Genomic DNA, 27,017 nt, shown 5'->3' with positions numbered 1-27,017 from the left:
ATCACCGTTAACGGTCAGCTGACACAAGCTGTCAGTATACGACGAGGTGTCCCGCAAGGCAGTCCGTTGTCGATGTCGCTCTTTGTTTTGTCGCTCGAGCCATTTCTGAAGAGATTGTGTATCACATTAACTGGCCTTTCTGTCTTGGGGAGCAATCTTACTGTGAGGGCTTACGCCGATGATGTTGCTGTTATCCTACGTCATGAGTCTGAAGTGGCCCAATTGCGGGCTGAGATTGATACTTACAGCACTGCTTCTGGAGCGCAACTCAGTGAGGGTAAATGTAAGGTTCTAAGCTTACGGGGCTTCGAATCTCTTGCTATACCGTGGGAACAGATCGTCGAACAACATGTTGCTCTGGGAATCATCATCGATAGGTGTCCCTTACGTATGGCAGCTAAAAACTGGAAACTTACTGCCAATCGAATACAGGGAGCTATAGTGTAAAACACCTGGCGATCGACAAATATCCTCCAGAAGATCAGGATTTTGAATACATACATACTCTGTAAAGCTTATTATGTCGCTCAGGTGTTCCCTCTTCCCAAAATGCAAGCCCATAAGATCATGCGTTTGTCCAGCAGGTTTGTGTGGCTCGGTCATATTTTTAAGTTAACCTATACCACACTGTCTAAGTCAGTGCAAGCTGGGGGCCTGCAACTCACTGATATCCGTCGAAAGGCGACAGCACTCTATATAAAACGAACAATTGTGATCATTACCACGATGCCCCATACTATCACATCGAAGCTGTTTCGCATTGTTTGCCCTAAATGTATGAAACCGCCAATTGACATCGGGAAACTCAACTTTCAATTGCAACATGTCGGTGTTTATTACCTCGAAATGAGTTACTTAGGTGACAGTGTTTTCACAAGTCCTTGTCTCACGACAGTGTTCTTAATTGCTCAGTGGCAGAAGTACGAAGCTCCAAATACAATTGAAATGCACTACCCAAGAATCGTCTGGACGGCAGTGTGGACCAATATTACTCTAAAAATTCATTCCTCCGATGTGCTTTCCGCCTGGTATAAAGTTGTCCACAATCTTATTCCAACCAACGAAAAACTCAACCGCATTGGCTTAAGTGCTACTGACAACTGCCTCAAATGTGGATTAGTTGACACTCTGAGGCACAGGTTTACTTGCTGCGGCCATCAGCTCAACTGGCATTGGGTGCGGAAACGATTGGCGCTGCTCACACGTAGCACTGAAAGTCTTTATACAACTGATATCCTCCTGTGGCCTGATACACGGTATAACCCCAAAACGAAAAACAATACTGTTATGTGGATGCTGGAACATTTTGTCACTTACGTCATAACTAAACACGGAGAAGACAATATTACTCCCTTTACTGCTTATATGGAAACGGCATATTGGCGAAGAAACCAGTTCCCGCACATTAAGAGGGATTTTGGGAATATGTTAACAATACTGTTTCAGAAACAGGGAATTGCGTGATTCTAAAGTAACTCCGCGATTACTGTCAACGTTTCCACGGTGAAGTTCCCACGTACAAGTCAACACTGAATACTATTTTCGTTAGCATTTCGTCTATGGCGCATGAAGAACCTGAAGTTTTCTTTTCTTTCTTATTCCTCATTATTTGTTTTTTGAGGAAAGAGATATTTTTTTTTTCTTCTTGGTTTTGAGAAAGTTCTCTATTTTTCGTTGCACTTATATTACAAAGAAGACGAAGCAATGTACTACTTGTAATCCGGAAGAAATAGAATTCTTTTTGTGTACTGTTGTACGACGCCAATGAAGCTGGAGACTTTGATTTCTTTTGACTATAGCTGAAGAAGCTCGCCAAGGAAGGCATTCATGGAGAGCGCAAGGAGGGCTGTAAGGGGAGAAGGGAGGCCCTAAAACGTAATAAAAAAAAATTGGTTAAGGCGTATAAAAAAAAACAAAATAAAAGTCGTAGAGCATTCGACTGCAGATCGAGAGGTCCCCGGTTCAATCCCGGGTGCCCCCTTCATTTTTCAGTATCTCGAAAAAACAAATGACGATTGTCGCGGTGAGTTGCAAATACATGTTTGAGATGCCATACCGAAGGCTTTGGAGCAACATTTCAATGGGGGGGATCGCAGCCCAGGGTCTTGCAGGTCATCGTCCTCCCGCCATGAGGTCGAACTGTACGAAATCCACTTGCTTGGGGGAAGAATCTTGTACACTGAATTTTGTAGAATATGGTGATAGGCAAAAGTTTTCATGTACTGCTGCACGGAGAAACAAAAATTGGAGGAGCTGGGATTTGAAGCCAGGACTTTCTGCATGCGAAGCAGACACTCTACCACTGAGTTACACCCCCGCCAGAGCAAGTACATCTAGGACGAGTGTCTCGTAGATCCTACTGTCATTATTTCTTAGGTTTGAACGGTACAGTAAGTGTTCGAGGAACCTATTCATGACAAGACCTAAGGAGCGTCGACTCCGTGGCGCAACGGTAGCGCATCTGACTCCAGATGAGAAGGTTGCGTGTTAAACCACGTCGGGGTCACAATGAAATTTTCGTTTACGAAAGCCATAGGCGAGTATGTCATTTTAATCAGATACCAAACGATTACGGAGAACGGACGAACAGAACTTGCTTGAAAAAAGCTACTAGTGCAATTTTCGCGTTCTGACATTAAGGTGAAGGCGCCGACTCGCACTTTCTCCAGGCGCGAAGTGTCTAGTATTTTTGATATTTATATCGTTTAACGCTAATATATAACTGAGAGATAATGATTACGCAATATTTTGCTCGATTAGACGTCTTTAGCCAGGCAGAGTATACTATTTTTCCTTAAGTTATGGGAACAGAAAGATCGTGAAAGGGGGTATAGCTCAGTCGCAGTCTCGCCGCGTCAGCCGTGCTGTGCGGACGTGTGCTGAGTTTCGTGCGCCGCGGTCTGCTGTGCTTCGGCGTGGTAAATCGCAGTGCTTCTTGCATCGTTGCAGAACTTCTGCGCATATTGAAATTTGAAATATGAATCCGTGATGGCCCACTTGAACAGACAAGATACTTTGAAATTCTCGTTTGATCGTAATTACGCCCGACCTAAACTACACGAAATCGAAGATTGGTTGGAATACGAAGTGAAAGTTGATTCAGAGGATGTCATTGGAATGCATCTTTCGATAGTGAGCAGCGTTGTATTTGTGAAATTGAGGAATGCTAACTTATGTGACAAAATAGTTGTCTTGCGGAGGAATTATGAAATTTAAACATTGTGATGGAAACGTAGGCGAAGTCACCGTAACGCATGCAGGGTTTGGAATACGAACTATCAGGATATTCGAACTACCATTCGAAGTACCGTCGGAACAAATAAACGCAGTGATAGCGCCGTACGGTAAAGTTCTCAGCAATGTTGCCGAACGGTGGTCCAACGCGCGCAAATTCCAAGTTCTCAACGGAGTGAGGCAATTAAAGGTCGATTTGCACAAACATGTACCGTCATACATCAGCGTCCGTGGATACCGAGGTATCGTTATATACGACGGCCAGCCGAGGACGTGCGCGGCGTGCAACTCTCCCGGCCACGTCCGCGCGGAGTGTTTACAGCGGCGAGTGGCGCAGCTGCCGGCTGGCGAGGCGCCGCGACCGCCTGCTATGACTGCGCTGCCAGCGACTTACGCTACGGCTGCCCGCGGCCAAGTCCTGTCCCCAAGCCCTGGTGTGAATTCGGAGAACCATCCAACCCGAGAAGAAGCCCAGATTGCCACCACTGACACAACAGAAGCTAGACCACCCGAACCTAAGGAAATCGTGACAGCTGTAACGGTTTCAACACAACAGACACCGAAAGATATTGGGAGCCACAGCAAATTCTCCGATTCCTCCGCTGTTGAGAATGACATGCAAGAACCATCCCGGAATGAGCAACCTCATAGTGAACCTATTTCTCTATTGACACCATCATCCACCAAGAGCACGGTCGACAATTTAGCTCGAAACACCACCCGCTTAGAAGATTTGAACAATGCTGAGGAAGGCAACATCAGACAGCAGCCGGTGAAACCTAAACGGCAAACACGAAAACAGAGCCCTGAAGAGATTCAAGAACTGGAGAAAAAACTCTCCCGTACCAAAAAAATTCTTAAAACAGATCGAAGCGGAAAGCAAGGCGTGGTAGACATCGGAAAACCAAACATCCCCAACCCGAATGAGGACATACAGATGAACCTCGCCCCTCCAATTGAAGAACCAATGGACACTGTTGACTGCTGCGGAACTGATACGGGGACAGCATGGTCTGACGACACTGAATGCGCTTAGTTGGACTACCGAATGACGCAGGCGTATAAAATCGCCACGCTCAATGTAAACAGAATAGTTTCGGGCGTAAAGTTACAATCTGTGAAGGACTACTTATATGCCGCCGACATTGACATAGCGATGTTACAAGAGGTAGTTACGACCAAAATAGTGCATGTGTACGGATATGAGGCGATCTTAAACATAGGCAATGAATGTGGAACAGGAATACTGCTCAAACACGGCATACCATGTACAGCAAAAGCATTACTTGAATCTGGACCAGGCATAACTGCACAAATATATGATCTGCTTCTTGTTAATATATATGCTCCCTCTGGTTCCAGCGGAAAACGAGCAAGGGGCAACCTGTTCCGGGACGAAATTGTCCCATTAATAACGGATCCTCGACTGCACATAATTTTGGGTGGAGATTTTAACTGCGTATTGCGTCCAGAAGATCAAACCCCGAACTTCAACTTTTGTGAGGAGCTGTTGCTGCTAATTAACGGGCTAGATATGATAGATGCTTGGTGCCACCTTCGCCCGCACACCCGAGGATACACATACGTATCCAGTACTTCGGCAAGCAGATTAGACAGGCTGTATGTAACGAAAGGTTTTATCCATAATGTAACTGACTGTGAAATTTGGCCTCTTAACTTCTCGGATCACTGCGCATTTCTTATAACCGCGAAGCATACTAAACAAAAAACATTCCTGGGAAGGGGCGTATGGCAGCTAAACGTGTCACTTTTGGAGGACGCAGTACTGAAACAGGAGGTCCATGCTACATGGCAGCGTTGTCTTCGGATGCAATCCAGATATCCAACACGCATCATGTGGTGGCTACAGTCTGCGAAACCGCAGATAAAAAAATGCATCGCACGATATGGTCGCATGAAAGCGTACTGGCGAAAACGCACCTTGGAGTATCACTTTCTTTGCCTCCGCAAACTATATGATGACCCCATGGGATTAGTAGCAAACAGCTCTAGAATAAAACGCACTAAAGCAAGAATAACGGCGTTGGTACGACAATCTCTAGAGGGGAAAAAAGTTCGATCACGTCCTCCGATTGAACTGACGCAGGAGAATACGTCCGTATATCACGTGATACGGGAAGCCAAGAGAGGTATACAAAAGTTAATCCACAAACTCAGTGATGAACAGGGGAACGAATACGATCAACATGTCACAGTAAAAAACTACGAGGTGCAACATTATACAGATTTTTACTCCGCATCGGCGACTGACGCGACGGCAAGTGAGCCGCTTTTATCCAACATTCAATCCACGGTCCACCCGCCTGCAACGCCGACCTTGTAGCCCACATAACTGAGGAAGAAGTATGTGCCATAGTCAAAGACTCGCCTACAAAGAAATCTGCTGGTTTAGATGGCCTACCCTTAGAATTTTATGCTTGTTTTTGGCACATCATAGGACCGGAATTCACCATAATATGCAATGAATTATTGGGAGACGTGCAGATGCCATCTCAGTTTACCGAAGGAATGATTGTACTGATCCCCAAAAAACCACGTAGCGCTACGCTGAAGGATTTTCGACCACTAACACTCCTCAATTCCGACTATAAAATCTTCACCCGACTCATAAACTGTAGACTGAAGACGGTACTGCCGAAAGTACTTGGCCCTTATCAAATGAGTGCTGTCCCAGGGAGATCAATGTCGAATGCATTATGTGAACATAGAGACATAATATATTTGTCGTGGCTATGCAAATGCAATGTTGGTCTCATGTTTTTAGACTTCGATAAGGCTTTTGACCGCATCAACCACCACTTTCTACTAACTGTAATGCAACGGATGGGATTCAGTGCTCATTTTATTCAGATCATACGCAAATGTATAGTCGGCACTTCCTCTAGAATCAAAATTAATGGTCAGCTAAGTTCACCAGTCCCGATCAAGCAATCAGTGAGACAAGGCTGCCCCCTTTCTATGGCACTATACGCAATCGCCGTAGAACCGTTACTGTTATACCTGCATCACAGGTTACAAGGTCTACAGGTGTTGGGTACAAAAACCGTGTGTCACGCTTATGCTGTTGACGTTAGTGTAGTAGTTAACACGCACTCAGAAATGGAAGTCGTTCAACAAATAATCCACGCTTACGCCACTTCTTCCGGAGCCAAACTCAATGAACAAAAATCGAAAATTTTACCTGTCGGACCCCCATATGGATACCATTCAAAGAACATGGCTACAAAGAACAGAGAAGACGAACCACTTAGGTATGATTCTAATGGCCAACCCAAGAGAGATGACAGTAGCCAACTGGGACCATAAACTACATATATTCAGGGCTACTCTCCGTGAACACAAAACTAGAACGCTCAATCGGATACAGAGAGCTCTATTGATTAACAGCTATGCGCTAAGCAAAATATATCACATCGCAGCAGTGTTACCAGTACCCCAGGATACAGCGCACAAGCTTTTAGCTGCAGCGTATTGGTTCATATGGAGCGGAAACATCTTAAAAGTCGCCATGCCAACCATAGTGTTAACCCGCGGCGCTGGTGGTTTGGGCGTGAAAGACATCAAGAACCAATGCACTGCCGTATATATGGACCGAATCCGCAAAATACTGCAGTCACCCCATCCGACAATTACGAAAACGTTATTCAACAGGTTAGCCCCAACGAACAAAAAGGCCCCAGTCGATGTTGGTCGCATCAGCGCTCAACTCGATCACGTCCGGACTTATTACCTGGAAATGAGCTATATTCAAGATACTTCACAGCTGCTTAACACCAGAAGGACCTATTACCAACTCACGAGACACCATAGGCAAAACCCAATTGAAGCGAAATATCCAGCGGTCAACTGGAGTAACGTCTGGAAAAACATTAACAATACCATCCTACACTCCAAAGTAGTGGAAAAGTTGCACAATATCAAAATGAAGCAGAGTCCGTACTGCGATCATTGCCATACTGTAGATACCTTGGCACACATTCTCATCTGCCGCGACCAATACCACATATGGAACTGGACTAGAAAAAAACTCGCAATAATTACTAGAACCACAGACTCTGCTATAACACTTAAAGATGTACTTCAACCAGACCGGCATTTCTTTCCTGCAACAAAGCACAATAGCTATGCTTGGATTATCGGCCAGTTTGCATATTTTGCAGTTACGAATACACATGCGAGTATAGACGAGTACGTACAGTATATAATGGAAGAGAACCACAACCTTAAAACGAGTCGGAAATACAAAGCTTTGTTTCAAAATTTCTTACTTCACACTTTGCCATAATGAAGCGGTAAATTTTATTTTATTTTATTTTTTTGGTTGGTGCACAACACTACAGCGAGTCGATACTAATTGTGCTTCATTATAATTAACTTGGCATTTATTTATTTATTTGTTTTTATAGTACAGCAAGTGAAAGTGCCTCAGGAAAACTAATTTTGCCAGAAGCCGTAACATAAAACAAATCAGAAGTGCTTGACTTATTTCGTATTCTTCTGTTTCACGGGTATTGGACAGATTGTCACAGCAAGAAGATTTATTCAGTTCCTTTATATATTACTTTAAAAAAAATAATGAAAAAATAAATAAAAAAGTAGGTTAAGTTAGGGTGAAAGTGGCGGTGGCAACAGATTTTTTTTTATTATTTTCTTTTCTTTTTAAAAATTTTTTTTAGGTTAGATAGGATTTTGGGGGTGATAAGGATGATAGGGGCCAACGCCTGAAGTGGAAGAGGTCCAGGAAAATAAAAAACAATAAAAAAAAGTCGTAGAGCATTCGACTGCAGATCGAGAGGTCCCCGGTTCAATCCCGGGTGCCCCCTTCATTTTTCAGTATCTCGAAAACGCAAATGACGATTGTCGCGGTGAGTTGCAAATACATGTTTGAGATGCACCCTGCATGCCATACCGAAGGCTTTGGAGCAACATTTCAATGGAGGGGATCGCAGCCCAGGGTCTTGCAGGTCATCGTCCTCCCGCCATGAGGTCGAACTGTACGAAATCCACTTGCTTGGGGGAAGAATCTTGTACACTGAATTTTGTAGAATATGGTGATAGGCAAAAGTTTCATTGTACTGCTGCACGGAGAAACAAAAATTGGAGGAGCTGGGATTTGAACCCAGGACTTTCTGCATGCGAAGCACACACTCTACCACTGAGTTACACCCCCGCCAGAGCAAGTACATCTGGGACGAGTGTCTCGTGGATCCTACTGTCATTATTTCTTAGGTTTGAACGGTACAGTAAGTGTTCGAGGAACCTATTCATGACAAGACATAAGCAGCGTCGACTCCGTGGCGCAACGGTAGCGCGTCTGACTCCAGATAAGAGGGTTGCGTGTTCAAATCACGTCGGGGTCACAATGAAATTTTCGTTTACGAAAGCCATAGGCGAGTATGTCAGTTTAATCAGATACCAAAAGATTACGGAGAACGGACGAACAGAACTTGCTTGAAAAAAAGCTACTAGTGCAATTTTGGCGTTCTGACCTTAAGGTGAAGGCGCAGACTCGCACTTTCTCCAGACGCGAAGTGTCTAGTATTTTTGATATTTATATCGTTTAACGCTAATATATAACTGAGAGATAATGATTACGCAATATTTTGCTCGATTAGACGTCTTTAGCCAGGCAGAGTATACTATTTTTCCTTAAGTTATGGGAACAGAAAGATCGTGAAAGGGGGTATAGCTCAGTCGCAGTCGCGCCTGAGACACCGTGCTAATCGGACGTATTAAGTGCTCCTCTCCGACACGTGTTTACAAGTAGTGATTACTACTTAACTTTCTCTTTGCCCGTGAAGTGTTCTGATTTTGTGTATATTGGTCTCAAGTTTGATTTTCGTTCTTGTGTTATTCGAGCGGTTCAACCGCTAGCTATAGTTTGCAATGTCCAGGTTATTTCCGCGAAAGTGTACACTCCGTTTTGATTTCGACAAGTCTACCCGTTATGTGCAGCCTAGTTCCTTGGAAATACATGATTGGATTGTGGATGTTATTGGGATTACCTCTGATCAAGTGCACACTGCCTATTATGATACCGAGCAATATTGTTTCTTTGTAAAATTGCTGAATCCTGTGTTACTGGGAAAGATTATAACGACACACGGAGGGAGAGCTGATTTTCGGCACCGGGACGAGTCTGTAAGTACTGTGCTCATTTCCAATGCCGACGTAGAGAATACCAATGTGCGTATCTTTCACTTACCCCCTGAAGTAGAAAATTGTTATCTGAAGGAGGTTCTGTCTAAATTCGGGGATATCAAGCAGATTCGAAACGAACGGTGGTCGAACCAGCACAGGTTACAATGTTACAGTGGCGTCCGATCTGTAGAAATGCATATAAAGCAGAATATTCCCTCCCATATTACCGTTTGTGACTATAGGGCTCACGTTACTTACAGTGGCCAACCTCCCACATGCCATATCTGTAATGAGAGTGGTCACTTGCGTCAGGACTGTCCCAGGCGAATGTTTGTGCTAAAGAATTCGCTGCAACAGCGTAAACGGCTTACGTTGGCTGATGTAGTGGCGGATAAACCTATGATAGAGCGTGAGGTCCCTAGTTCTGACGTACCTTCGGAAGAGCTACAAGAAATTCGCCCTGAAGAGTTTCCGGCTCTGGTTAGGAGAGATAATGGTGCTAAGCCACCGGCGAGAGTCGATGCCACGACTAATAAGAGGCGTCGAACTTGTGACAGCCGTGACTCTGATGATGACACATTCAGTACGCCCGAGACCGCGGAACCGGACGCCCGGGGAACCGCTTCGGACGCAAAAGTTATAACCGGTGCAGCGACTGTGGACGATTGTTCTACCGCAATTTCAAGCGCCGATACTTCCGTAGATGCCGTTCAGTTACCACAGGCTCATGTCTCAGAACTTCCGCAACACCACACTCAGGAAGGTCAACAAGTAGGTGTGGCGCACGTGTCTGCTGGAAGTACACACATCGAGGCTCGCTGCGATGGTATACAAACAATGTCTCCAAGCGCGGACGGTACACAACACGTGGCAGCCGCTCCGGCCCTGGCCTCAGAACAACACGAATGTCAACAACTCCGCGATGGTATACAAACACAGCAGCCCGGGACTGTCAGTGACAACAAACAGTTTCGGGCAGCGAGTATTGCCAAACAAGCTGATAGTGAAAGTGGTGGCTCAGCTGATCGCCCGCCAGAGGGTTCGGCGCATCCGCTCCCGGCGCAAGATTTGTCAGGAGAGAAGCTTGACATCCCCCAAGACCCTCTGTAACCTCCCCCTCACTTATCGACCTTAATGACAGTGAAAAATTAAACCGCGTGTACCTAATGGAAATTTGGGAAAAGCAATCGTCACCGAAGTTAATCTGTCGGTAAAGAGGGAGGAAAGGGTTACATCTAAATGAAAGGAAAAATGCAAATGAAACTGGTGGAAATTAATTTTGAAAGGGGTAAAGTAAATGTGCGGCCGTTACGTTAACAATTAACTAGCGGTAATTAGATATTTGAGATTTGGGGGAAATTACGGTCGCCAGTCCTAAGGACAATTACTATAGTAACTGAAAAAGAAAGGTAATTACACATATAATTAGCACTAGAAGCGTGGCAACTGAAGGTTGACACGTTTAGTTTGTCAGAAGTAATAACTTTCGCTGCACTCGGACTTAATTTAGCAAAAGAACTAATAAAACCGGAAAAGGGAAAGTTAATTTAGTGACTGAAATTAACAAGAAGCTTTCTTTCTTAAGCACATCGAAATTCAGTAAAATACGGTTAGTCTTGGACTACCTCAACAATCATTTCAAAAGCTACTTGAATCTACGCAATTTAGAAATAAGAGATTTAGCTTTGAACTTGAATTAAATGATTCTGAACAATTAACAATAGTAAAATTTAGTACGTACCAAGCTGAGCTGCAGTCACAGGTAAGCTAAAATACGGTAACTAAACTCGCACTCTTAATTTGTGCTTGCGTGGTGGTGGTTGGTGGTTGTTGGTATGTTTAAGGGGGACTAAACAGCGAAGGTCATCAGTCCCCCATTCCAAAATCAGGCGAGCCCAAAATCGACGGAGCAGGTAAAAACCAAAGGGGGAGGAGACGTCCCCCCAGGCGCTAAAAGAACACAAATGCAGCAACAAACACTACAAACAAGAACAGGACAGAGGCACACCAGACAGAAAGAAACAGAAGAAAGGAAGATGGCCGGAGACTGGTTGACTGACCACGAGAACAAAAATGGGAAAGAGTCAACCATCTCACGGCACACCAGAACAGCAACAGACACAAGGACAAAAGACACAGAAAGGGAAAGGTGCAGGACCTCCCTAAATCGAACCATAAAACGGACTACCACGGATAAAATTTAAAACGTCATCAGCCCTGGAGGCATCGTCAGATAAAACCAAAGCCAAAGCGCCCGGGAGATTAAAAGATTGCCGGAGTGCGCGCAGTCGAGGACACTCCAGCAAAATGTGGCCGACCGTCAGCCGGGACCCACACTGACACAGGGGGGGATCCTCCTGACGCAAGAGATGGCCATGCGTCAGGTACGTATGGCCGATGCGCAGCCGACACAGGACTACCGAGTCCCTGCGAGAAGCCCGCAGGGAGGAACGCCACACGGCGGTCGTCTCCTTGACAGCCCGCAGTTTATTCGGGGCTGTCATGCCACGCCACTCAGCAGCCCACATCCCAATCAGCTTACGGCGCAACACCATCTGCTGGTCGCGAGCCGTAAGGCCGATCTCCAAAGCCGGGGCGTCGATCGCACCTTTGGCCAGCCCGTCTACACGTTCGTTCCCTGGGATGCCAACATGACCGGGCGTCCAAACCAGGACCACCGAACGACCAGAACGGGCAATGGCGGAAACAGTCTCCTGAATGGAGGACACCAGAGGAGAGGAGGGATAGCAGCGGTCGATGGCCTGAAGGCTGCTCAGGGAGTCACTGCAGATCACGACGGACCTACCTGAGCAGAAACGCATATGGTCAAGAGCGCGCAAAAGGCCACCAGCTCTGCAGTAAAAATACTGCAGCCAGCCGGCAAGGAGCGCTGCTCAACATGAGCAGCATGAGCAAAAGAGTAGGCAGTGCGACCATCAACCAGGGAACCATCAGTGTAGACAGTCGCACAGTCCGAAAATGAGGCGAGGAGAGCAAGAAAACGGCGACGGAGGGCCACAGGCGGAACCGAGTCCTTGGGTCCCTGTGCCAAGTCCAGACGGACGGACGGCCGGGACAAACACCAGGGAGGCGTAGGTGTACGGACCCGGAAGGGAGGCAGAAGAGGGAATGACCCCAGTTCTGACAGCAGGGACTGGACACGGACAGCTATGGAAAGCCCAGACCTAGGGCGCCGTTCGGGCAGATGGAGGACCATAGCAGGGAAAAGCAGGCGACGATTGGGATGGCCTGGCGAGCAATGCACGTGAACAGCATAGTCGGCGAGCAGACGATGGCGGCGAATCCGCAGCGGGGGAACCCCGGCCTCCACCAGTAGACTATCCACAGGGCTCGTACGAAAAGCGCCAGTTGCAAGCCGGACCCCACAGTGGTGTATGGGGTCTAACAACTGCAACACTGAGGGTGATGCAGACCCATAGGCCAGGCTCCCATAATCAAGCCGAGACTGCACAAGGGCTCTGTACAACCGCAGCAGCGTGCAGCGATCTGCACCCCAAGACGTGTGGCTAAGGCAGCGGAGGGCGTTGAGGTGCCGCCAGCATTTTTGCTTCAGCTGAGTAACATGAGGAACCCATGTGAGCCGGGCATCAAACACGAGTCCCAAGAAGCGGCAAGTGTCCACCACTTCAAGCAGGTGGCCATCGAGGTAAAGGTCAGGATGAGGGTGGACCGTCCGACGCCTGCAGAAGTGCATAACCCGAGTCTTGGCAGCAGAGAACTGAAAACCATGAGCCAGAGCCCATGATGCTGCCTTGCGAACGGCGACTTGCAACCTGCGTTCGGCGACTCCCGTAGTCGTGGAGCTAAATGAGATGCAGAAGTCGTCGGCATACAAAGAAGGAGACACCGACGTCCCCACGGCTGCAGCCAGACCATTAATGGCCACTAGAAATAACGAGACGCTCAACACCGAGCCCTGCGGGACCCCATTTTCCTGTATATAAGAGGAACTAGAGGTGGCACCGACTTGCACCCGGAAAGAGCGGCGCAATAAAAAGCTTTGGAGAAAAGCCGGGAGCCGACCACGAAGACCCCACCCATGCAACGTGGCGAGGATGTGTTGCCTCCATGTGGTGTCATACGCCTTCCGCAGATCGAAAAATACAGCAACAAGGTGCTGACGTCGGGCAAAAGCCGTACGGACAGCAGATTCCAGCCGCACCAAATTGTCCACTGCAGACCGGCCCCGACGGAAGCCACCCTGGGACGGAGCGAGGAGACCGCGCGACTCAAGGACCCAACACAAACGCCGCCCCACCATACGTTCGAGCAATTTGCACAAAACGTTGGTGAGGGTAATGGGACGATAGCTGTCCACCGCCAGTGGGTCCGCACCGGGCTTCACGATGGGGACAATAAGACCCTCTCGCCATTGCGACGGGAACACGCCCTCGCTCCAAATGCGGTTAAAGATGGTGAGGATGTGTCTCTGGCAGTCCCTGGAGAGATGCTTCAGCATCTGCGCGTGGATGCAGTCCGGTCCTGGTGCTGTATCAGGGCAATCGGCGAGGGCAGCGAGGAGTTCCCTCTCGCTGAAAGGAGCATTGTATGTTTCATAATGACGCGTGTGGAATGAGAACGGCGTCCGCTCGGCTCGCTCCTTTAGAGAGCGAAAGGCGGGGGGATAGGATGCAGTCGCAGAGCTCTGAGCAAAGTGCGCGGCGAGGCGGTCAGCAATGGCGGCAGCGTCCGTGCAGACAGCGCCGTCCAAGGAGAGCCCAGGGACACCCACAGGGGTCTGGGAGCCATAAATCCGCCGGATCCGGGACCACACGTGCGAGGACGAGACACGGGAGCCCAGGGAGGAGACGTACCTCTCCCAGCACTCCTGCTTACGCCGTGCAATAAGTCGACGGGCGAAGGCACGGAGCCTCTTAAAGGCGATGAGGGTCTCCAGAGACGGGTGCCGCCTATGACGCTGGAGAGCCCGCCTACGGTCGCGAATAGCCTCAGCAATCTCCGGCGACCACCAGGGGACAGCCTTCCGCCGAGGGAGGCCAGAGGAACGGGGGATGGTAGCCTCGGCCGCTGAAATGATGGACGTGGTTAAAACACAGACCACCTCGTCAATGTCACCCTGTGGGGGAGACGCAATGGTTACAGCGGAAGTAAAAGCTGGCCAGTCAGCCCTGTGGAGAGCCCAGCGGGGCAAGCGCCCAGAAGAATGACACTGTGGCAGTGACAAATAGATGGGAAAATGGTCACTACCACACAGGTCAGGATGCACCCTCCAGTGGAGGGATGGGACAAGTCCAGGGCTGCAAATAGAGAGATCGATGGCCGAGAACGAGCCGTGGGCCACACTGAAATGCGTGGGAGCACCGGTGTTCAAGAGGCTAAGGTCGAGCTGAGCCAACACATGCTCCACGGCCCGACCACGATCATCGGAGACACTCCCACCCCATAGAGGGTTGTGGGCATTGAAATCGCCCAGCAGCAAAAAAGGTGGCGGCAGTTGTGCTATCAGAGCAGCCAGGACATGCTGCGCGACAGTACCATCAGGTGGAAGGTAAATACTGCAGACGGTAATGGCCTGGGGCGTCCACACCCGAACAGCGACAGCCTCTAAAGCTGTTTGTAGAGGCACAAACTCGCTGTGAAGAGAGTTCAGGACATATATACAGACGCCACCAGACACCCTTTCGTAAGTTGCCCGGTTCTTAAAATAACCCCGATAGCCACGGAGGGCGGGGGTTGGCATTGCTGGAAACCAAGTTTCCTGCAGAGCAATGCAAAGGAAAGGATGACGGCTGATAAGGTGGCGGAGCTCAGCGAGATGGTGGAAGAAACCGCTGCAGTTCCACTGCAGGATGTTATTAGCCATGGATGGGAAAGGCGTGAACGGACTGAGAAGGCAGATTACGCCGCTGGGTCACCTGCTGCCTCCAAGTGAGCACCTGCGCCAGTGCTTTCCATGGCGCCGGAGGGACTGGCGAGATCGAGGTCCTCAGCGGACGCCAGGATCTCCACCTCGTCCTCAGATGCATAGTTTGAGTGTGGCGGTGGGACAGGTGCCACCGCAATGTCAGGTTGCTTGGGAGCCTTTGTCTTCAACGGCTTCGCACGCTGTGCCTTGGGAGGGTCTGGCTGGGAGGGCCCCACTGGGTCAGTCTCAGGGACGGACGACGACCGTGAAGCCCTATGACCAGCGACCGGTTGTTGTTTCAAAACTTTTCGTGGGTCCGCTTTGACACTGGGCAAAGCCTGGGAAGGGAGGGCCCCAAGGGACCCCTTCCTGGCTGGAGTGGCCGAAGAAGCCCTACGCTTCTCCGGCTGGGAAGGGGGGACGAATGTCCCCGATGGTTGGGGTGGTGTTGCTCCTGGAGTAGATGGAGCAACAGTGGGCGAAGTGCCCCCAACAACCAAGGGGGCCGGTGCATTGAGACATAGCTGAGAGGCAGCAGTACGTGACGACACGGGAGAGGATCGGACTGCTTGTGCAGCAGCGGCATAGGTGGATGTCATGGGCACGGGATGTAGCCGCTCATATTTCCGCCTTGCCTCGGTGTAGGTCAGGCGGTCCAGGGTCTTATATTCCATTATCTTCCTTTCCTTCTGGAAGATCCGACAGTCCGGTGAGCAGGGGGAATGGTGTTCTCCACAGTTAACACAAATGGGAGGCGGAACACATGGAGTATCAGGATGCGAAGGACGTCCGCAATCCCGACACGTGATGCTGGAAGTACAGCGAGATGACATGTGCCCGAACTTCCAGCATTTAAAACACCGCATCGGAGGAGGGATATATGGTTTCACATCACAACGGTAAACCATCACCTTAACCTTTTCGGGTAAGACATCACCCTCAAAGGCCAAGATGAAGGCACCGGTGGCCACCTGATTATCCCTCGGACCCCGATGGACGCGCCGGACGAAGTGAACACCTCGTCGTTCGAGGTTGGCGCGTAATTCATCGTCGGACTGCAGAAGAAGATCCCTGTGGAATATAATACCCTGGACCATGTTGAGACTCTTATGCGGCGTGATGCTAACGGAAACATCCCCCAACTTGTCACAATTGAGCAACCTCCGTGACTGGGCAGAGGATGCCGTTTTGATGAGCACAGAACCAGAGCGCATCTTGGACAGGCCCTCCACCTCCCCGAACTTGTCCTCTAAATGCTCCACAAAAAACTGGGGCTTGGTCGACATGAAAGATTCTCCATCAACCCGCGTACACACGAGGTACCGGGGTGAATATTCTCCACTGCCTTCTTTAGCAAGTCGTTCCTCCCATGGAGTAGCTAGGGAGGGAAACGATCTCTGATCCAATTTCTTCACGTTGAGGTTAGACCTCGATCGCTTAGAGACTGCTGGTGGAGGCCCACCAGCGATAGATGATGTACCACGCTTCATTGCGGGTCATCCGCCCTGATGCCACCTACTCCGACCAAGGGCCCTCCCCACGGGCGCCACCCAGCCACAGCAAAGGCCACCTGGCAGGATGGCCATTGCCGGGAGTCCCGATGCCCCAGGGAGATGGGCATCTACTCCTTGGCATACGTGGGGAGTGAACGGCGCAGGCATCAGTAGAGCGATCCCTGTGTTGTCAGGGGGCTACAACCAAGAGGGTACATGGCGACCCCACCACAACGGACTGGCTACCGTGCTGGATCTTAGGTGCAAAAATGGCCAAGGTCGTCGTCACAGTTAAAAGAAACACTGCAGAGTGCAGCGTGGTAATCGCCCATGAGATCGAAAACGAGCGGGACACCATCGCAACGACGAGAAAGACGGCAATAGGTCTAATTGCACGAAGGATACAGTGCACCATGTAAGGTGCCCTTCCCCAATTGGCTCGCTCTTCGGAATAATTTGGATAGATGGAGGTCAAACCCGAGAGGGGACCATCACATAAGGCCGAAACGTTTGAGACTCCTTTTAGTCGCCTCTTACGACAGGCAGGAATACCGCGGGCCTATGCTTACCCCCGAACCCGCAGGGGGATGTGCTTGCGTAATCTAAATATTGTAGCCAGCTATGAATACTTAAACTGAACTTTGAAATTAAAGCAGTGAAATGGAATGATTGTACTTTAATGCTGGCATCTGAATTTCAACGACACTCGGGTTGATTTCGGAAAAGGAAGGGACCCTGCTTGGTAATGCAATTGGGACAATGAGCAACAAAGGTTCATGCTAAGTTGCTGTAATTTTGCGAGGCAAATGGAACAATTTGAAAAACTGAGGTCTGCCATACAGTTCTAAAACTTTACGTGCTTCCAGTCTTCCTTGTTGGTTGATTGAAGGTTTGAAGCCGTCGATCGAGGAGGTGGCGACAGTCACTCATTGTCGGCCGTCGCTGTTGCAGAAGCTGCATGTTGGCGCGCCTTCTTCTCGACACGGTCACCAGACGAAACGGGCTCTTGATGTGCGCCAGCTAATGCTTCCCGTCTGCGACACCATGTCAGAAACTATCATCGCAAGTCGAGCGCAATTACATGCTGCCAAACCCCGAAAGCGCGGCAACTCGCAGGAGCTTCACACAACACACCTGCTCCACTGCACCACCCCAGCCAGACTCCCACTGCTCTGCCCGCGCTCCACGCGGCAGAGTTAACACTACCAAAGATCCTAAACACTTTCGTTCTCCACACGACCTATCGATGTATTCGTTCGATAGTATAGTTTTCCCTATGCCAGACCCAGCGTATAAATACAAATAATATTCACAAAACAAACCAATTATACATCGACATAAATGCATATATATACAAATAGTAAAACAATTACAATATGTAAAGACACAGAAATGTCATATATTGAGGTAACAAAACAAGGAAAAAAATTATAGTACCATTGATGGAAATAGGAGGATATGCATTTCCGGCGTTACACGTGCCCCACGTTGTCTGAGGATGTTCGTGTAACCTAAACAGACTCAGAAAATGTCCCAAAAAAGAAACAGCGGAAATGCATATGCTCAAAACATCAACAAAATTTAGCATTCGTTTAATTAACCATAAACCAATTTTTGGACCATAATAATTGAGTGGAGACACTCCTAATCTTATTCCACTCTGTCATCTTGCACAAAATAAAACAGGTTGACATCATATTAAAATTCTTAGAAAACATAGAAAATGGTTTAGCTATTCTAAAATTGTCAAAACTCCTAACAGTATCAAGAAATGGAATACTATTTACAAAATTAATCAGAGTACATGGTCATAAAAAACAGGTATATCAAATATGCAAATTAATAATTAATTACATAGAATACACATTTTATATAACCTTTTCATAATTAATACTCTCGCCATGAGAGTCCACTTAAACGGTAAACAAGAAAATAATACACATCAGATCGAAGAAACAAAAATATTGACAGCAGAATTCTTTCACATCAGTTGTCCGGGAAGAGAAACGACTCCGCCTTCCGTACTCGCAAGTACAAAGAATGCCGACAGCGGTATAAGAGCCGACAGCGGCACAAGAGCCGACAGCGGCACAAGAGCCGACAGCGGTTCCGCCCCGCCAGTATTGTTGCGCCAGCCTATGCGGCACGCTTGATCTCTCTCGCCCTTGTAACGGCATTTCCAGAACGTCCGTTTCACTGAATTCTTTTGGTAAAACTCACTCCCGAGTAATCTCAAGGAGTCCATAAACACTATCACAGTGGATAACTCAACACTGTCCATCATCACACGCATGTACTAGCCAGAAACTTAAAACTGCGTCTAAGTACATCGGCAATGACTAGTAAATCACATATTTATGAAATCTTACAGCTAGTTACAAAATCATATTTACATTCCTTAATCTACAGTGACTCAGCTGAAAACTTAAACTAGCAGCTTGGATTTTTCAATTGATAAATAATCACTCTCTGTTAAATCATTTAGTACAAGTTAATTACTTATTAATTACAACTTCTTTAATGTCTCTTGGTCAGGCAAAAGCATGGCAATCTAGCAAATCGTTTAAATCTTACACTCTATATTTACATACTGTACAAATTACCCATTCTGTGGTATTAATCAATCCTAGGTTGGTACAATTTCAAGTCTACAATATTCCGTATACCTAATCGTTTTCCAGAGCTTTTTATTAATTACAACTTCTTTAATGTCTCTTGGTCAGGCAAAAGCATGGCAATCTAGCAAATCGTTTAAATCTTACACTCTATATTTACATACTGTACAAATTACCCATTCTGTGGTATTAATCAATCCTAGGTTGGTACAATTTCAAGTCTACAATATTCCGTATACCTAATCGTTTTCCAGAGCTTGGATACTCTAAGCAATAAGCATTTGTGTGAGGTATACCAATGACTTTATATGGTCCATTATAAACAAACTTAAATTTAGAGATTTCATTGTCTATCTCGCTCGATTTCTCATGAGCTTTTACAAGTACTAAGTCTCCGATCGCAAACTTAGCAAAACGCGCTTTAGCGTCATGACGACGTATGCGAGCATCGGCTTTAAGCTTCATTACTTCTCGCAAACGATCTTTTTTCACACCAATACTAATGTCAATCCGTGGAGGGAATTTGATTATCTCTTCCACTAAACTTTTACTTCTGTCATCCAACAGGATTTCCTCTGGAGAAAATCCCGTCGATTCATGTCTCAGGGTGTTCATAATTCTCTCAAATACTGCTGCATATTTGCCCCATGCCCTATGGTTGTGATGGCATTACGTACGGCAAAGTCGGCCTAGCTCGCGCATATACCTCTCAGCGGGATTCCCAGCCGGACAATAAGCTGAAATATGGATCACCTCGACCCCATTACTTTCCATGCCTTCATTCCACAACTTAGAAGTAAATTGTGCCCCATTGTCTGATAGAATCGCCTTGGGCTTGCCAATATGAACAAAATAATCGTTCACAAGCTTGCTATAGACCGCTTTGGCTGTAGCTTTCCTAATCGGGTATAGTTTGATGAACTTGGAAAAAGCTTCTAGCACTACTAAAATGTAGGCAAAGTTTCCTGATGACTTGGGCAAAGGTCTGTACAAGTCCACACACAGTAATTCAAAGGTGTCGTTAGGCCTTATGCTTTGCATAGGACCACGACTCGTACAGTTGGTAACCTTCACCTTCTGACATAAATCGCAAGTTTTCACTCTGTCAGTAACGCGTTTTAACATGTTGTTAAAATGCGCTACTTCACTCAGCTTTTCCGTACATTTCTTTGGTCCACAGTGACCATACGCCAAATGGTAGTAGTCAATTATTTCCGTGACGTATTTGGTGGGCCAGCATACCCGCCAAATATTACTATCTTCACTCTTACATATGTACAAGATATGATCGTATACCTTGTAATACTTCCTTAATTTTTCTCCTTCTGGACTCCTTTCGTCATATCGGGTTTTCACCATATTTAAACAACCGTCCTCGTTCTGATGACGACGTAGATTCTTACAGATGTTCATTATTAATTTACGTCCCTCAACTTCTTTAAAATAGTATAATTTGACCACTCCATCTGACTCATCTTTCAATATCTCTTGATTAGACTCGGGCAAACGCGACAGCGCATCCGCTACGCAATTGTCGGTCCCTTTTACGTAACAGATGTCATAGTTAAATTGCTGTAAATACAGCGACCACCTAGTCAGTCTTTCGTGAAGTAGTTTACAATCCTTCAGATAAGTGAGCGCCTTATGGTCCGTATGAATAATCACCTTACGGTCTCATAGGTAACCCTTGAACTTTTTGAATCCCCACACGATAGCGAGACACTCTTTCTCAGAAATCGTGTAGTTTCGCTCACTTTTTGATAAAGTTCGACTCGCGAACGCTATCGTCCGGTGTTCCATATCCTCTCCTTTACCAACTTCTTGGAACAGTTCTACCCCCACCCCATAATTCGACGAATCCGTTCCCAGATGGAAGGGTAGCGATAAATCAGGATGAAATAGTATGTTAGATCTTAACAACTCGTCTTTTAATCTCTCGAAAGCGGCCTGACACCCGTCAGTCGACACAAACGGAACGTTTTTGCGTAAGAGGTTATTCAAATTTTCATCATTAAACACTTGTCCTTTTACAAATTTACGGTAAAATCCTGTTAGCCCTAGAAAACTTTTTAACTGTTTCCTAGACTTGGGTGGAGGACAATTCCTTATTGCCTCTAGTTTCTCTGGGTCTTTCGTAATACCAGCAGTGGTAATTACATGCCCTAAAAATTTCAGTTCCTGCTTCACAAATTCGCATTTCTTTAGCTTTAGAGTCATTCCGCCATGGCGCAATGCTCTAAAAACTTCATCTAACAGGTCACAATGGTCATGCCAAGTGGCATTGGCCAACAATAAGTCGTCAACATATACAGTTAATCTTGAACTCAAAGCCGGTCCTAGCACTTTATCTAGGGCCCTGATGAATACGGACACAGATATATTAAGTCCAAACGGCAGTACTCTATACTGATAACACCTGCCCGCAAACAAGAAGGCGGTGTATGGCCTAGATTCTTCTTCGAGTTCTATTTGCCAGTAACTAGCCGTCAGATCGAGGCTAGTCATGAACTTAACGTCATGAAAACGTTGCAAAATCTCCTCCATACTCTCTGGTCTGTCTGTTTCGCGTTGGACGACCCTATTCAACGTGCGTGCGTCAATCACAATACGCACACTACCATCCCGTTTTGCTACAATGACCAAACCGTTATTGTATGGACTCGTACTTCTTTCAATCACTCCCCATTCGATCATCTTATCTATCTCCCGTTGCACTGCTTCCTTTTTGGACAGCGGTATAGCACACGGTCTCACGAAGACTGGTTCGTGCGGAATTACATGCAACTTGCATTTATATCCTTCCACAAGTCCCGGTTTGTCTGAAAACACACTCTTATTCCTCATTATTACTTCATACAGGCCTCGTCTTTGTTCGTGTGTTACGTTTGACACACCGTCTACAATACTTTCCAATTCACTTTCTACACTATTGTCAATGCCGAGATTCCTCACATTACAGTAGTTCAAATTCATACCTACGTCAATACTATTCGGCCAGTTAACAATGTGTGTAGGCTGGTATTGCCTATGCACACCGTCTCCTGCCTCGTCAAAACTAACTACTACTGTTTTATCTTGGGACGTACATGTCAAAGTTTTGCTTTCGCAATTAATCACTGCACGGTACTTTAATAGCCAATCCAACCCGATAATTACTTCCGTAGTTAAGTCTGGCACGACGACAAACTCTTGCTCAAATCGTGCCCCACATATCTCGAAGTTGACAAAAATCTGTTTTGTGAGCGGTTTACTGGCCTTCCCAGTAGCACCGATAATTTTCACTCCTGTTACTGGCATAACTACGATACCAGGTCTGTCTTTCAGTAACTCAAATATTTTCCCAGATACAGCACTCAATTCTGCACCGGTGTCAATCAACACGTTTAGTTGTAGGTCGTGCATATTAACAGACACTACTATCTGTCTACACCTGTCCTCGACTGTTTCTTTATATTCCCACAGTAAATCCTCGTCTATATCCAGGTCATTCCAGAAAAAACCATCCAGCTTTGATCCTAAATCCGGCTTATCTGGCGGCCTTTTCAGCCTCTGTTCACATGCAGTTTGAATTTCAACACGTTTGTCCTGAGGCTTAGTCTGTAGCTTCGCCTCCAATACCGAAACCTTTTCCTGTAACTCGTCAACTAGTGAGTGTTGCTTTGCTATCAATTCACTAATTGTCACCTTCGTTGATTCCACTTTGGTCAGATTGATCTCATCTGCCAATCTACCTGGAGGAATGTGCCCAGTAGCATCTGAAATTACTTCCTCTGGATCTGCGCAACCCACACTGCTACCGTCTGACCGTATAACGTCAGCTCTAACCTCATACACGCTGTAATCTACGTGCTTTTCTACCAATCGTTTCCGGCTATCACTAAAATTCTCGTAACCTTTCTCCTCAATACTTTCGCAATGTTTAAACTGGAAGTTCGCGTCGGATGGGTCGGCTACTTCTACCACTACAACCTTCGGTAAAGTCTGCCGGTTAGGGCCAGAACTTTCCGTTACTACTTCAACATTCAACTCCTGCGGGACGAAACACAACGCATCTTCCTCGTGCTACCCATTAACGTCGACTATTTCTAGTAAAGTCTGCCGGTTAGGGCCAGAACTTTCTATCACTTCACAATCACTATCTTCCTGCGGGACGAGACGCGGCAAATCCTGCCCGCGCTCCCCACAAACACTTCTCCCGTACAGGCCCCTATAATCTCTTAGTTCGTCGTATAAGCGACCGAACTGCCTTAACCAGACCTCATCCCTCTCTGCATCCCCTCGCTCGATGACGGACGTTTTATCCGACATCTGATCTTCTCTCGACACTTGCGAATCATTCTTAAACTCAATCTCCAGTTCCACTGTGGGTGTTACAGCTGCCACTTTATAATCGATTTCCGGAACACTGCTTAAATTTTTCTCACTGACAGTGAATGTATTTTCTACTGCCGTGTCTACAGCTGATCTACTACTTGTGGGCGCACTCCTTTCTCCTAACACTGGCACACTCTCCCGCTGTTGATTATTCCATACGGAATTTTCATAACGACGACACCTGGGTTTTCTCCTGTTATTGGGCCGCCAAAATTTCTCCACGCCCGGTCGGCCCCTCACCGGCGCAGCTAATGGTTTCCCTGTCTCGTCCCAGCAGATACGCTCCACGGATGCTGCTGAGGCGGCTGGTCACACCCTCTGGCGTTATTACTATTCTGTGAAGTCCGTATCACGCTAGTATGATACTGGTTTCCTTCATTCCTGTTATTATTTGCATTGAACCGATTGTCATTACGGCACGAACCATTATTGTTATTGCTGCCAAGATTGCGGTATGCATTATTCCCATAGTTATCACTGTTGTGGTTGCTGTGGTACCCGTTGTTGTTACTACGGCCTCTACCAGTAGTCCTCAACTCTTTCCAGGAAATCATTGATTATCCTGTAATTGCTTCCTACGTAGCGTTTTGTATCATCTGGAAGCTTCTTGTAGAGTTCCCAGACTATTTCGGATTCCGTGCGGCGATCACGCAAATATTCCAACTTGTGGATCCAGCCCTCACAAAACTCCTTCATCGAGCCGCGCGAATTCGCATCGAAAGGCCTCGATACGACAAATTCGCGCCAGACACTTTGCTGTTTTTGCTCTGACCAGTATTCAGCCAGAAACAAATTTTTAAATTCGTCAAAAGTCAGGTTCGTAACGTTGAGGTTTAAGCCCCAACGCTTGGCATCACCAGCCAACACATCAATAACCGCATTAATTTTTCTCTCATTAGTCCATGATCTGGGTAAAACTCTTTCACAATTTTTAATGAAATCCGTCGCGTGTATACCGCCTTTTTTCAAGGGGTCGAACCGCTCCTCTTTCGTCAACAATTCCGAACTATGTGCACAGATTGGCACATAGCTCTGTTTTTCGTCAAGTTTCTTTTCTAATTCCGAAACTCTCGTAATTACTTGGCAAGTGGTTGTCGCAAGCGTTTCTACTTCCCTTTTTTTTTCTTCGCAGCTATTAGCCTGCTTCGTCACTTTAGCATCAACCTCGGACACTAAAGCCTTTAAAGTTTCCACCTTCTGTTGATCCTCTTCTTTCACTAATTGAATTTGTTCCGTCACCTTATTCTCGATGATCGGAGCAACTGCTCTCCTACACTTTTCTCGATTCTGCTAATTTCGAAATCAAAACGAGTATTTATGCTCGCAATTTCCGCCTGAACGCCTATCATTTCCTGTTTAAGATTACCGATTTCGGTATTAATCACGACAATATCGTCTTTGATTTTATCAACTTTTGTGTTAACAACTTCAACATTGTTGTTAACAACATTAATAGCTTTGTTCTGATTGTCTAGCATTCGTTCAATTTTTTCAGATTGAGCTACTTGCTTGGCAGCCTGAGCTTCTTGCTTGGCAGCCTGAGCTTCTTGCTTGGCAGCCTGATCTTCTTGCTTGGCAGACAGAGCTTTAATTTCTGCCGATTGACTCTTGATTTTGTTAATCAAAACATTCAATAAATCAGTTAAATTCCCGGAAACTACCGGTTTTACTTCTGCAGCGGCTTCCTCTTTAATTGTCCCCCCGTATTCGTCATCAAGGGATTCAGATTTGATTTTCACTTCCGATTCCGAAACAATTTCTAAAGTTTGGAATTCCATTTCTGCTCTTTGTTGCGTTTCGGCGGTCGCGTCTTTCATGCTAGCCGCCTGCCCCTGAACAATGGGTACCGCGGTGCGCGTTTCCCACTGTTCGGCCGATTGTTCCGTATCCAAGTCTACCAAATTTTGGCAATTGTTGCCTTCACTCATTTTAATATTTTTCAATATAAATGCCAAACCTCAAATCTAATTAGGATTCCTCACACTAATATTCTCGCTGACGTATCGACCATTTCGTAATCAGTACTTTGTTACGAGGTTTGCACAATGCAAAATTCGTGTCCAGAACAACCTCAAATCTGAAGATTGTCCCGTCACCAGGTCGCCACGTGTAACCTCCCCCTCACTTATCGACCTTAATGACAGTGAAAAATTAAACTGCGTGTACCTAATGGAAATTTGGGAAAAGCAATCGTCACCGAAGTTAATCTGTCGGTAAAGAGGGAGGAAAGGGTTACATCTAAATGAAAGGAAAAATGCAAATGAAACTGGTGGAAATTAATTTTGAAAGGGGTAAAGTAAATGTGCGGCCGTTACGTTAACAATTAACTAGCGGTAATTACATATTTGAGATTTGGGGGAAATTACGGTCGCCAGTCCTAAGGACAATTACTATAGTAACTGAAAAAGAAAGGTAATTACACATATAATTAGCACTAGAAGCGTGTCAACTGAAGGTTGACACGTGTAGTGTGAAAACTGAAAGTTTGTCAGAAGTAATAACTTTCGCTGCACTCGGACTTAATTTAGCAAAAGAATTAATAAAACCGGAAAAGGGAAAGTTAATTTAGTGACTGAAATTAACAAGAAGCTTTCTTTCTTAAGCACATCGAAATTCAGTAAAATACGGTTAGTCTTGGACTACCTCAACAATCATTTCAAAAGCTACTTGAATCTACGCAATTCAGAAATAAGAGATTTAGCTTTGAACTTGAATTAAATGATTCTGAACAATTAACAATAGTAAAATTTAGTACGTACCAAGCTGAGCTGCAGTCACAGGTAAGCTAAAATACGGTAACTAAACTCGCACTCTTAATTTGTGCTTGCGTAATCTAAATATTGTAGCCAGCTATGAATACTTAAACTGAACTTTGAAATTAAAGCAGTGAAATGGAATGATTGTACTTTAATGCTGGCATCTGAATTTCAACGACACTCGGGTTGATTTCGGAAAAGGAAGGGACCCTGCTTGGTAATGCAATTGGGACAATGAGCAACAAAGGTTCATGCTAAGTTGCTGTAATTTTGCGAGGCAAATGGAACAATTTGAAAAGCTGAGGTCTGCCATACAGTTCTAAAACTTTACGTGCTTCCAGTCTTCCTTGTTGGTTGATTGAAGGTTTGAAGCCGTCGATCGAGGAGGTGGCGACAGTCACTCATTGTCGGCCGTCGCTGTTGCAGAAGCTGCATGTTGGAGCGCCTTCTTCTCGACACAGTCACCAGACGAAACGGGCTCTTGATGTGCGCCAGC

General features: G+C 46.4%; 3 non-coding genes across 3 annotated transcripts; 1 reads left to right on the top strand and 2 right to left on the bottom strand.

Moving 5' to 3' along the window:
* Positions 1 to 2,245: 2,245 nt before the first annotated feature.
* Trnaa-cgc (transfer RNA alanine (anticodon CGC)) lies at positions 2,246 to 2,317 on the bottom strand. The gene has a single exon. It is a non-coding gene; the product is annotated as a tRNA-Ala (tRNA).
* Positions 2,318 to 8,353: 6,036 nt separating this feature from the next.
* On the bottom strand, positions 8,354 to 8,425 carry Trnaa-cgc (transfer RNA alanine (anticodon CGC)). The gene has a single exon. It is a non-coding gene; the product is annotated as a tRNA-Ala (tRNA).
* Positions 8,426 to 8,543: 118 nt separating this feature from the next.
* Trnaw-cca (transfer RNA tryptophan (anticodon CCA)) lies at positions 8,544 to 8,615 on the top strand. Its single transcript has one exon. It is a non-coding gene; the product is annotated as a tRNA-Trp (tRNA).
* Positions 8,616 to 27,017: the final 18,402 nt, after the last annotated feature.

Source organism: Schistocerca serialis, chromosome 4, assembly GCF_023864345.2.
Source record: "Schistocerca serialis cubense isolate TAMUIC-IGC-003099 chromosome 4, iqSchSeri2.2, whole genome shotgun sequence".
In the NCBI taxonomy this organism is placed as follows: domain Eukaryota; kingdom Metazoa; phylum Arthropoda; class Insecta; order Orthoptera; family Acrididae; genus Schistocerca; species Schistocerca serialis.
This window is presented reverse-complemented; position numbering and strand designations above follow the sequence as displayed.